The sequence below is a fragment of the Takifugu flavidus genome, chromosome 18, assembly GCF_003711565.1.
Source record: "Takifugu flavidus isolate HTHZ2018 chromosome 18, ASM371156v2, whole genome shotgun sequence".
Classification (NCBI taxonomy): domain Eukaryota; kingdom Metazoa; phylum Chordata; class Actinopteri; order Tetraodontiformes; family Tetraodontidae; genus Takifugu; species Takifugu flavidus.
Window position 1 is genome coordinate 9,171,411 of NC_079537.1, and position 13,610 is coordinate 9,185,020.

Below are 13,610 nucleotides of genomic sequence, written 5' to 3' on the forward strand. Positions count from 1 at the left end.
GATTGTTGTGGAAACTGAAGATAAAGAATAAAGATGCAACTTTTCTCCTTTAACCATGGGGATTTTCATTCAGAGTGACCTTTTTATCAATAGATGGTTGTGCTGAGCAGAGCACAATACGTTCACTCTGAGCAATGTCGGCCCAAGGAGCAGCTGACATTTAAGGTAATATAACGTACAGAGCACCCGACAGGTCTGAGCCGTAGTGCCGAATAAACAGCAGTGGTGAGGCGGAGGAAATGTGGGTGAGAGGAACTTTCTCCTCTTCTCTGTCTACAAAAGGGGAAATATCAACCGTTATTTGTTGCTAAGACAATTGTCCTGTGTTAGAAAAAAAGTGTGATGAACTTTTCACAAATACACAAAGGGATCAGACGAATGAATAGTTAAAATTGACTTTTCAGCCAACAAAGCAGTTGTTTTAAGAGAGCGCCTGCACATGCAATTTTTATGAAAGCGTGTGGGAGTTTGTGTGCCAAGACTGGCCCTCATAACCGCACTATATTTGCTGTGATTGTTGTGCCTGCATGCTCTAATTGTCCTTTTGAGAAGAAACCGTTGATGTTTTTGGTTTTGTAATGCAAATTGGTATTTTGTCAGATACAGGATATTAAAGAAAAGTGGACTTGGATTGCTCCCCAGATGTTTAGTTTTTTCTGCACGTCTACAAACATGAAAAATGAGACCTTGACATTTGACTTGCATACGGATTAAAGGAGACACAAGGCCTCGTTGTTTCAATGAGGGGCCCAGCCTTGCACAAGGGTGGATGAAGTACACATCCTGAAGGATTTCCCTTATAAAGGAGGGGCACACATCATCAAGAAATATCATGTCACGTCAACAACTGTGGCTGTCTCTCTTCTGAAGAAAAAAATAGTTCAAGAAGCTCCAGATGGAAGACAATGGAGGAGAGTATAAGATGTGATCTGTGGTGGGTATATTGTAAAATAAATTATTTTTCTGTAAAAGATGAAGCATCCAGTTGTAGTTCCTGCAGCCTGGTTTCATATTCAGGACCACACGCCCAGGGAAAATTAAAGGAGCAACTTTAAAGTTGAGAATTCTTGTTTGGAGTCTGCATAAATCTGGAAGCTTTATGCATTAATGCAGGGAACACACACACACACACACACACACACACACACACACACACACACACACACACACACACTCATACACACACACACACTCACACACTCACTCTCACACACACACACACACACACACACACACACTCATACACATTGCATTTATGCAGAGCAGAAATACCAAAAAACAGGCTACACAGGAGTATCAGGTTGTTTTATGCACGTTCCCATCCCTGATCAAAGGCCATGACCAGCAAACGTGAGTGTTATTGATGAAAGCTCTTCTGAAGCAGCTACTCTTGACCGGTCCACAGTCTGTGCTATTATTTAATCTACTTGCCCTGTTGCCCTTTTCTTGTTTCCCCGAGATCAAAGTTTTTATTCACTCAAGTATCTTTTTATGAACCACTCAAATACTTCCAGTACAAAACCACATTGTTCCAGCATTAAATCTTTTTTTTCTTCCCCTGCATTCAATGCGACTCAGGAACACGCGAGTTGGACGTTTCTTTTCGTAGGAACGCTTGTAGTTGCACCAATGTGCCCTGCTTCATGTTTTGACGGAAAAAACAAGATTGCAGAGCACAAGGGCAAGAATAATAATTTATTGTGAACTCTTGAGGAAACCTAATTAAGAAAAACTGCAAAAAAGACAGATAACCCAATATTCTGCATGCCTCGCTTTACTGGGGTTCTTTCTGATTTTGGCTTTGTGTTGAAACACTTAGGCCAGATGTTAAGTCAGTTTTATTTCATTTTTCAATGTTTTTGAATCCTGACTGTATTACTGTGAAAAAGCAGCAAAACAATATAAGAATTCCAAATGCAGCGCTCAAAATGATTAAATTCAGGCACTCGAATTGAAGACAGATGGAGTGACAAAGAAAAAGGCAAAATGCAGCGGAGGTGAGAAGGCTGTCAGATCACAAGCCTTCTCTTCTGACAGGGAGATGTTCCCTCCACCAGGAGATCAGACGAGTCTAGGAGGGCTCTGAGAAGAGAGAGAGCCGTTTCCTCCGTCCTTTTTCTGCGACTTTAAAAAAAGAAGTTTTAAAACAGGAGAAAGAAGTCGTCTGTCAGAAAACTCCAGGGATGAGACCAGGGGAAAGTGACAAAAGAAATCAGCCAATTTTAGATTTCCTCAGACTTTTACTTTGAAAGCGGTGTAATGTTTTTGCTGATGGGATCCTGTGGTGGTGATTGTACGGCTTGTTTAGTCTTTGAGTGTTTTTAAGTGGTTGAATCTGCACACACATACACACATGCCCCGACTTGACTCAAGTGGGCAAGAAGGAAAGATGAATGAGAAGAAAAATGAATGATAGATGAAGCTCCATGTGGGAAGATGAATAGAGCTCCTCAGGTTAACTGCGTCACCCCCCCTGCGGGAGGCGACACGGCATGTGCACCAATCTGAATCTGTCCCCTAATCTCTAAATAATTTAGATCATTATGTTATCAGATGTTGTCAGCGTGGCCCCGGGGCTTCAAGTATCTCCAACATGAGCAGATCTTATCCTTGAGCTGAGCTAGAAGGCAGGCTAGTTCTTTAGAGATCCCACATTTAGACGCTACACCACCACAGTTTCAGTTCTTCAGTGCTGACTGGGTGATGAAAGCATGTGTTCCTCCTGCAGAGAGTGTCAGACACCCTCACAGAGAAGCTGTGAGGTTCACCGCATATTCACCCTGTCTTTAAACCAGCTGTGCCGTTGGAAGAAAGACACCTCCTTTCTGAGAGTCCAGGCTCTATTCTCCCACAGTTTGTTGTACCACCGATCTTTGCAAACCTTCAAGAAACGGGCTGCATAAGATAACTGCAACACGATGCCACCGTCACCAAAATAAAGCAAGCCAACATACATATAATACAAATACCATAGCTGTACCAGTAGGTCTCACAGTAATTTTGTGGTGCTTTGTTAATTTTCTAACTGCACTGAGAGGAAATGTTTGTTACACAGTGAAAAAATTGTGAACCACGGCAATTTACCTCTTTAATTACGATGGCGGTGATATTATAAACATTATACATTATGTTATTGTAATAAAATGTTTTCCAACCTCTCTCATTCCTCTTCTTTATTGTGTTGTTTGCTCCCCACCTCTCTATCCCCACCTACACTGATTTCTTTTTTAAACTGAGGCTTGCACGTTCACATTGCTTCCATAAAGCTGATGCATTATTCATGCCAATAAGAAGAATCCATATTGTTTTAATCATTACATAAATCTTAAAACCCACACATTAAAAGAAAAAAAACACACCATCCTTACAGATGCAGAAATGCTTTTCATTTTGTTTGTTTGTTTGTTTGTTTGTTTCCAACCACACACACACATACACACACACACACACACACACACACACACACTCCACCCCACCCCCCCATAGCCTTCAGAGTGACACAAACTAATGGTAATTAAAAGCAGTGCACCTCCAAATCTAAACTTCATGGTGCATTAATATGCAAATTGGAGTTGTGAGTGATCGCTGCACTTACTCCTTCAGTTATTAAATTATTTCCCCAGAACAAGTGACAGGAGCAGTGGCTGAGGCAGTGGCTGAGATTTCCCTGTTTTCCAGTGCGTATTAATGAGCGGCCATCACGGCAAAGTGGCAGAGGGGAAGGTGCACGCTGACGCTGCCGCCTCTTTGGCAGACCACCCAGCCCTGAAGTCACAGACATTCACAGAGTCGTCCATCACTGGAGAGCCCTGGGGACATGCAGAGACCAGGATCTCCATATAATCTCGCAGCCCTACCCTCATAAGCCCACACTCATCAATCAGACACCGTATACGCAGACGTTCACAGAGGGCGTGATCAGACTGTTGCAGCCACCAGAGCAGCAACAGGTTGGGAAAATGCTGCAGTCTCTCAGGATCGGCAGCATCAAACGGGTGAACGCAGCAGTTCGGGAGGGCACATATGAATAAACAGAGGAAATACAAGCAGAAGAATAGATGAAACAGAGGATTCTCCAGGCTGAAGTACAGTAGGCACTCAATTTCTGGGTGCAGGATTATAGAAAAGCAACGCATCTGAACACAGAGATTTATGTTTCATATTTACATCTCTGCAGGAAAGCTAGCAGGAAAGAGATTAGGAGGAGCTAGATGGATGGATGGATATGGAGAAGGAAGCGAAGCACGAGGCAGGATGCATCCATCAGCACAGGTGGCTGAGTCCTACAGCTCTAATAGTGACGTGCACAGACCCAAGACTACCAGATGTGAGTGAAAACAAGCTGGCCTGATGCCACACTGAGGCTCAGTCTGAGGCTGAGCTGATAACGGCGAGGTGGAGGGGGGTCACTGAGCTCACTGTATTGAGACTTTACCACCAGTCAGTTCAATTTCCTTAAGAATACAAGATTCAGAACATTTCGTATCACATTCAGTCTCCTCTTGCCCTTTTCCAAAACTGAGGTGGAATAAGGAGCAGGTAAAGGAGCATGTGCAAGAATGTAAAAGGGTAAGTAAGGGTGGGGGGAAGGAAGTACTGCAATGACACGTCTGCAACAGGATGTTATTGTGTCTGCTGATGAAATTTCAGTGAATGCATGTTCATTGATAGACAAACAGCCTAATGCAATCAAGGTGTTGGGATGTGTGGAAAAATCTGAATTTCCCCAGCATGACAATTAGTCATGTGACAGAGTGCTTGGCTTTTAAAAGAGACAGGCACAGCGCACGTACTGTCCACCGAGTGGATCAAATGAGGAACAAAGGTGCCATACATGCTGCTGCAAAGCCAGAAAGATAGGTGAGGATTGGGGGGGGGGGGTTACACTCTCCTTCAAACTGGCTAAACAGCTGTTCTAAATGCACAAAATAAGGTGGCATTCCATTTTCAAATTCCACAATGGCCGATGTTTGGACAAGCCATATTTCTTGTCTGGGTCAGTGTGAACCACCCCCGTCTGCTGCCGCATCAGCCTTCAGCAGTTTCCAGCTGCGTCCAGGCTGCAGCGTTCACTAAAACCAGGTCACACCCGGAACACGGTGAGCAGCAGCCCCAAGCTCGACGGCTCATCAAGGAATAAGTTGTTCCACCTTTTATGTATAATTAACAGCTGTGACAGAAGTGTTGAGCCAGAATTTCTCAGGCATTTAAATTGCACTGAAATCTCCTGATATCCTATCAAATTATAAACAAGCAGCCTATTTCTGGGGATGGATTCCCTGGTTGGTATTGATGGTGCATCAGTGTGAAACTAAGGTTAGTCTTTGATATATATCTTGAGGTATTAGGGATATTTTGTTTTTATCTACCTAAATACGGTCGTGACAGTTATTAAATTTAGCGCAATTACAGGGAGCATTTTCACTGAGCACATAAATAAAGTGGATTAGTGAACTGATGTCCGGGTATTATATCAGTTCATAACTCAAACACACGGCCAGTGCGGTGGCTCTTATTGTTGGGGAGATTTATCAGGTAATGCCGAAATGTGGGGACGTCAGGCCAATGGGCAAGAGCAAATACATCGTCAAAGAAAAGGACAGAGGCGCAGATGTGAGGGGATGAAGAGGATGTGATGAGCATCTGAGCAAAAGAAGAGCGGCTGATGAAAAGAGTAGTGTTCACAAAGTGCAATCATGGGATATGTCAGGTTATTAAAAGTGATTCAGATCAGAACGGTGTTCACTGTCGTCCCTGGTTCAGGGACAATTTCTTTCTTTTTTCAGCCGTAGCTCCAACATCAGGGAAATATTGTAAGATTATTTAACATTGACAACTTACCCACTGGTGCTGAATACACTAAAAAGCAAATAAAACTACATCAGCCTAAAGAGCATCTCTAGAGCTTATTATGAGATGTCAACAGCAGTGAGTTATTCATGTGGAAGCAAGCATGCTGTTCTGTGTTTTCTATTTTTACCACATCCCCATCACATTTTCATTCTGTCAATTTTTTCCTGACACTTTCCGTCACCCCTGCTCAGCCGCGACTGAATGACTGCCTTATTTGCTCTTTCATGTAGTCAGAAAATTGTGCTGGCCCCTCTGTGGGTCACTGCTTTGGAGCCGAGTGCCTGACAGGAAGGAGAAAGGAGGCTTTAATGGGAAGAGGCGAAGGAAACAAACCTCTTTCATTTCCAACTGGAGGCAAAGAAGCAAAGACTGAGGAGAACCCAGAGTAGAGGAGGAATTAGAAGCCACGGGTTTCAGCTCTGCCAGTTTGAGGTGAGAATCAGAGAAATGCACTGAGAAAACACACAGCAGGCTCCCAAACACTTTCCATCGCACCAAAGGAACTGTACCTGGCAGCGACTGATGTCTACAACAATAGGGAGCTGTGCAGAAAAGCATGCAGCATATGTTTTTTTCCTTCCCTCTGCACATGACATATATGTGCACATCCATGTGTAAAATGTGATAAAGCAGCACACAAAGCCTGATGTATATATATAAACTCCTGCTGTCATCCTGAGCGTTGTATTCAGCTAACATGCAACTGCTTAATCATGTGCACACATAGAAGAATGATGGAGGTAAATATACATTTACATTATGGGATGTTTTAAGCAATGTTCCCATAAAGTCAAATATGAATGGAGGCTGTCATGATGTGCAAGAGAATGAGGTCATCCTGATCTTTGATAGCGATGGAAAGAGTTTCCCTCTCTCGATCGGCAGCACATTTAAAAAGAAGTGACATTATGGGGACAGGCGCCATTGAAAATGCGAATCATCTTTGAACATCTCATAACAAACAATGAGATCAGACAATGATCACGTTTTTGATCAGTGAGAATTCATCCAGCATTAATAAAGTCTCGCTGAATAAACAGATGCTTTTATAAATTATAGCCCACCTCTATTGAAAGTAACACAATGACTCCCTATCACAGCGGCAGACAAGAATATGATTTTCTCTGAAAGAAAATAAAAAGGTTAAATTGAGCCTTTTTATGACTTTCTTTGTTGCAGATTGAACACGGATCATTTGTGAACCCCACAGCGCTGACGGGTGCGGCCCTTCAGCTATATATGCAGGCACAGGCTACATGTGATTCAGTTTTGTCTCATTTCATCAAATCACATTGGAAAATACTTCAGAAGGTGCTACAGAAGACGTGATCTGTGCAGATTTAATCACCCTCCAAAGCTGTTTCTCTGGGAAGGGAAAGCAGGCCAGCCAACATATGGTGACTGGGTGAATGAAATCTATTATTCACAAAAGCATTGAATGGCATTGCATTGATGGTCCAACACCTAATTGTCAAGCAGCATTGGTCAAAAAGAGTTTGCAATCTAAAAAGAAGCATGCAAAAGAAATAATATTTCAAAAAAGAGTTGCCTGCATGTACAGTAGCTACAGCCAAGAGCAAGGTCTCACAGTTAAAAATAGGTGCATTTTATTGAACTGCAGCAATGAAAAATACTTGTATTAAAAGGCTAGAATTGAAAAGAAATACACTATTAAAGCAGCCTTCATGTGTATGGAGCAGGTATGGATGCAATGAAGTGGTTCCTGCAGGATGCAGATAGTTCAGCAGGCATGAACATGAATGTTAGGTAAATATGTGATATTCAACTTTCATTTTACCTCTTTTCAAGGTCTGTGTTTGGAAAACAGACCTTGATCATTCGTGAGAAACATGTTGCTTGTTGTCGAGCTGCGGGGGCTCATTTAAATTTCAATTTGGCGAAGGGAGGAAGGCAGGAAGGAAGAAGAGCAGTGAAATGTGAGGTAGTGAAGGGCAAGTCAGCAACCAGTCCAATCACTCAGAGATGAGAGTCATTTGTATCAGTCTGAGGGTTACTTATTCAATTATTCTCTGGGAGCTTGTTTTCAAAGAGAACAAGGAAAGAGGGAGTGCATGAGAACCAGAAAAGAATGAATTGTTCTAAATTATTCATGGTGAATTACAGACTTGTTTGTAGCAGCTCATTACAGCCCGGGAATGTGTGGCAACCCTGCTGTGATTGAGCTGGCTATTTGGGGTTTTCACAGTCATTCGGTATTGTGTGAATTTATAACACACTCCTTCCTAAAGCAACACGCCCGGGTCCTCCAGAACCAAGATGGAGCCGGCAAAGGTATTACTTCTAACTTTCAATCAAAGAATTTTTAATACTGACCAGTTACTGAATGCTTGCTTTGCTATGTATTCTTAGTATTTCCCAAATGTTTAATTTGCAAAGTGCTTTTAGTTGTCTCCAGAGTGTTAAACACCACACAGCCCCTTATCTCCCAAAAGATCAGTAAAAAGATGCTAGATGTGACAGACAAGGGTGAATTCATTAAACAACAGGAATAATTAATGCATTTCACTTTGCTTCCTTCTTTGACTTTGAAAATCTGAATTACCAGCATTCAACTATTCTTTTTGATTAAAAATTGATAAATATACGATAGATATAGTGGTGTAATAATGAGTTGAAAAGATGGCTATTATATAAAACCATGTTCCAGCTATATGTGTGTGTGTGTGTGTGTGTGTGTGTGTGTGTGTGTGTGTGTGTGTGTGTGTGTGTATATGTGTATGTATATATATATACTGTATACTGTATACCGTATATATGGTATATATATATATATATGCACAGTATATATCCAATAACTCCAAGTGCAAACTGGAGTTATGCTCGGCTGTAAATTGTGATAACATTATAAGTCAAGCTGTAAAAGTGGATGACAGGTTCCATATTGTCAGTGTGGCTTGATGAGTGAGCAGATTGCAGACGTCTAAAATGGGGGAGAATATAATCTGTTGAATGGGACAAATCCACAAAATAAAACTCCCCCCCCCCCCCCACCCCCCACCCCAAGCTTGTGCTTTGTCTGCAAAAATGAGGATTTGCAGCATCTTCTCAGACTCCCAGGGCCACTGGTGAGCACAAGGACTCATTATTCACTTCAACATCTCTCACACACACAGGCACACTTGTCCAGCAGTACAGTTACGACCCTCTGTCATCTATTGCACTCTTCTCCTACCCGGTTCTTTACAGCTCCCTGAGAGTGTTTACAGGAGGTACAAGCAGATTTAATAGTCTGCATATTGAGGAGACTGGAAAGGAGGGGCATGAGGAGCCAGACAGTAGGTGGGCAAACTTGACATCGACACGCACTCAGCTCCTGACCTTTGGGAAAGAAAGCATAAAAAGACATTCCATTGAGCTCACAAATTAAAAGAGAAACAAGCCCTTTAACTGTATCGATAGAAGCTAACTTCCTTCTTTTCCACTTGTTTCTTTTTCAGAACTAGTCCTTCTAATTCTGACCATTTATGACCATGGATCATAAATGATGAGGCTAGTGGCTCTCTCAAAAGCAGTTAGGAAACTAAGATGAGGTGTCAGTGTCAAAAAGTCCCTGCGAAGTCTTGCTGTTTCAGGCTCTCAGGAAAGCAGCAATACAAAGGTCAATTATTAGCAGAACAAAAAAATAAAACGATGCAATATAAGAGCCCCTATATGTCCTGCAAGAAACTCCATTTAACAGAAAAGACACTTAACTCCTATTAAATTCCTGCAGCTCAAGGAGTGAAACAAGAAGCCATAGAATGGCAAGGAAAACATGTACTTATTGCAGCAAGTATGAAACTCCCAGGCGTGAGTTCGTGGGTGTGCATGCGTATATATATGTGAGATAAATTTAGCGTGCACAAGAGAAATATGTCTCACCCTGCTTGTCATGGCATGATGGAGCTCGCTGGGAACACACACTGGCAGCAGTGTTTAATTTCTGTGCAAAATTGAACTCTGACAGGGCTTTTCATTAACAGTATGTGCTGATATTGATGTCTGTAGGTGCCAGGAGGCGCACGCTGCTCCTGTATGTGCGCGCTATGATTTAGATTTAGGAACGGGAATATTTACAGAGACGCTCACACGGGAGCGATTCTCCGCACAGCTGAAAGCCAAAAATGCAACCAGCTTATTCTCCTCCCTTCTCCTTTCAGCCCAAACAGCCTCTCGTTTCTGATAAAAGCTCAAACACATCAGTTTCTCCTGCTCGGGGCGGGAACCAGCGCGCCATTCAATGCCTTCAAAACCTCCTTTTGAGTGCAAGAGCCCGATCCATCCCTGACCATCCTGGGAAATTCACAGCACGCCGCTTATCCACAAACAAAAGTGCCAGGCAGAATGAAAGGGGAGTGGTGATGCTTGCTGAAGCCGCTGAGAAGGCTCCTAGCTGAGCCCCAAATTGCTTCTCTCCTCTTTACGGTGCAGCCCTCTAACGTGCATGAAGCTGCACATCGATTTTCACCCACCTTGATGAAGCCTCGCTGCAACTACGCTGCTTTTTCTACTTTTCTGCTGAAGCGCCGCCCGTGCCTGACATCATAACAGGTTGCGCTCTGACCTGCTGCCAATCACAAAAGCTTGTCGAGCGCCAACGAGCGGCCTTCCGTGGAGGAGAAGTTGACGGACATCATTTCTGAGGCGGTTTGACCCCCCCACCCCCCAGCTCGCCGAACAGCTTGGTTTAATTCCTCTCTGCGTTTGTATGAAAGAGAACCAAAACCTCCTGCCTGCTCCAAAGGCTTTGAGAAAGTGTTGTACTCTAAATCCCTCATTCCCAGAGACAACTTAGTTCTGGCCAGTTATCTATTAGAGTCCACAGGCAGTGTCCTTGTCCAGCATGCTGCTTTCTAAGCCCTCCACTTGTGCTTGGTCACCTGCCAGAAAAACTCAGCAAACCCAAGAATGGCGCTGGCCTATCATCTATTCCACCAGAGCTGCAGGATATATCAACATCATGAGGCTATTTTTTTCAGTGCCATGAAAAAGGTGGTTTACATTTATTAAACGTAGGTATTTGGCAGTTGGACTTGCGGAGGCGAGTGGCTGATTTCTTGTTGCTTTCCATGTTTGGTTGTCTGGGCCTCTGGGAGAACACATCTGGTGTGTTGTATATGTTCTATAAGTGCCTGCCTAACATGTTTGAGCATGATAACAGAGCAACAGCATATCTGGAGGTCTGCCTGGGGGTGCCGAGGCTGCACAATTTAAACGGAGAGAAGCCAATTAGTAATTTCAGCAGGAGCTTTGTGACCAGACAGGGTGCAGAGGTCCCTGTTAAATTAAAATATAAATGCAGACTCGCCATAAGGGGGGCAGAGTGCTTGTAAATCACATCTCAGGGAATCAGACAGAATACAGAGTAGAAAGAAACACCGGATTTGTACAAACCTAAGGTTAGACAAATATGGGGCGAGTGCTCCTGCTGCAGATTCCTTCAAGGAATTGCTCTGATTTCCAATCATTTAGCTGCTGAGTGAATGAGCCTGAAATGGCTTCTACACACGTATACACTAATCATTTCAGACTTCACTAACTCTGCTCTGAACTATCCTCATAACCTCTCTGCCCTATTGAACTGTAACACGTTATTCTATTAAGTTCATGTTTCTCCCGCTCATCAATACCAGAAGAATTGTACGGTAAATCATGGACAGGGTCTCATCTTTCCATCTATTTAACTTGTGTATCTTTCATATTTCTATCTCGTACTTAAGACCACTTTTTCTGACCTGTTCTCCTGTGAAGAGATTCAATGTAGCTCCAGGGAGGCTGAATCTGCTCAGGGGTTGACATTTAATCCATGCCAATTTATCACTGCAGCAGCCCACCGCTGTGGACATGACGGGCTGGAATATTGCTTCCAAGAGGACTTCTGGAGCACAGACAGAGCAAATGGTAGGTGACAGGCGATAGGTGCTTCTTTTTTTTCTGGTCGTAAAAGAAAGTGTTTTATTTTTATGGGACAGTGAGATATTCACCAACAAACCAGTTCTTTAATAAGGAGAATCGTCGGTAGCTGTGTGGTAATATTCTCAGTTTTATATCAGAGGTTGTCAATGAAAGAGCAGAACTAGTCTGTGTTCACAAAGGGAAACCTGTCAGAGAGTTTTCCAGCATCACTCCGAGCCCTCTGGAGCATTGCCAGTGGTGGGATGTATTATTTTCTGTCGGTTTTTCCAAGCATTCTGATCAAACGCATCCCTCAACAGCAGGAACACAGAGCAATTACAAGAGCTGTAGTATTTCCCCAATGTAAAGTCTTATTTAGGGTGATGTTGACGCTCCATCCGGGATGACATGAAGATGCCCTGAGAGAATACGAGATGATGAGAAGGTGATACTGCTTCATTCTGTTATGAATCCCAGGAGAACAATGGGAAACATTTATTTGAATATGGTCTGTCATATTTATGTTTGTGCTAGAACCAAGAATCCATGTACAGGGGAAGATTTGAGTTGTCAGAATGAGGAACAGCCTATATATTTACTCATATGAGCTTTTTTTTCTTATTTAAATTTTAATTATTGTCGATTTCAAGGGTAATGGAAACGTAACTTCTGTGCTGGCAATAAAAACACACAATGATAGAAATATAGACGTGATATTCTATAATATATATTTTCTGGCCCCCATCCTTTCCTCCTCTTCTGTCTTCTTCTCAGCCCTCCGGCCGCCTGCGCTCATTCCTGCAAAGACTTGCAAAGAATCATCCATCACCAGTGCCACACTGTAACCTGGGGATAGGTTTCTCCTCCTCCTGCCCACTCATCAATCATCAGAGACCACTATGCATACTCAAGTAGGCTGGAGAGGGTGAAAAAGGCCAAACAATGCCATTCACTCAACCGTGTACGGAAGAATATCACCTCAAAAATGTCGCGGAAATGACAATATTAATGCCACTCCCTGAGTTGCATCTTTGTGATTTATTGACTACTGACCACATGGAGAATCCAAATAAATATATGAGCCAGAACAATAGGATAGCATCAATCTTGGAATGACTGGAAAAAGAGGGACAATATAGAGAAGCAGTAATCTCCCAGAAGCCACTTTCCTGACTTAATGATAATGAGGAGTCCAGAAACGACTGATAAAGAGAGCGAACTGAGGTAAGCAGGGCCCGTGGCGATGAAATGAAAGACCGACGAGCGTGTGCTGAGAGTATGGGAGGCATTAGCCATTCACACTACAAGAGAAGAGGAGTGTTGATGCAACCGAGGAGAAAGAGTGAATCGAGGAAGAGAAGCCACGCTAATGTTTTATAGATGGTTGACACCTACAGGAAAGCTGCAGCATGTCACTGACACCTACACAGAGAGGATACAGGCCGGCAGAGCCTTATTGTGGACCGTCGATAAGGCAGAGGCTGAGGCATGGAATCACGTCCTTTTGACACGGGCCCCCCACCCGCTGCATTTATCCTCCGCTCAAGAGGAGGTGGGGAGCAGAGAGCGGCGGCACACTCCCAATTAAAAGCTCTTAATTAATCAGTGCTATTTAAAGAGACTCGTTCTTCCCCGGTGGCAGAGAGCGTGCAGCCGTGCTGCTTTACCTTTGTTCAAAGTTGCCTCGTGGCTTTGCTGCTTTCACTCCATGAGTCAACAAACAGCTGCCACCGAACCAACACGCAGGGAAAAACTGCATCGGAACGACGGACTGTGCAATCTGGATCGCAATGAATCTGCTTTCTTTAGCAGCTAATGGAGCTGATGTTTCCAGGATGTTGATGAGATTCATGCCTTCGGCC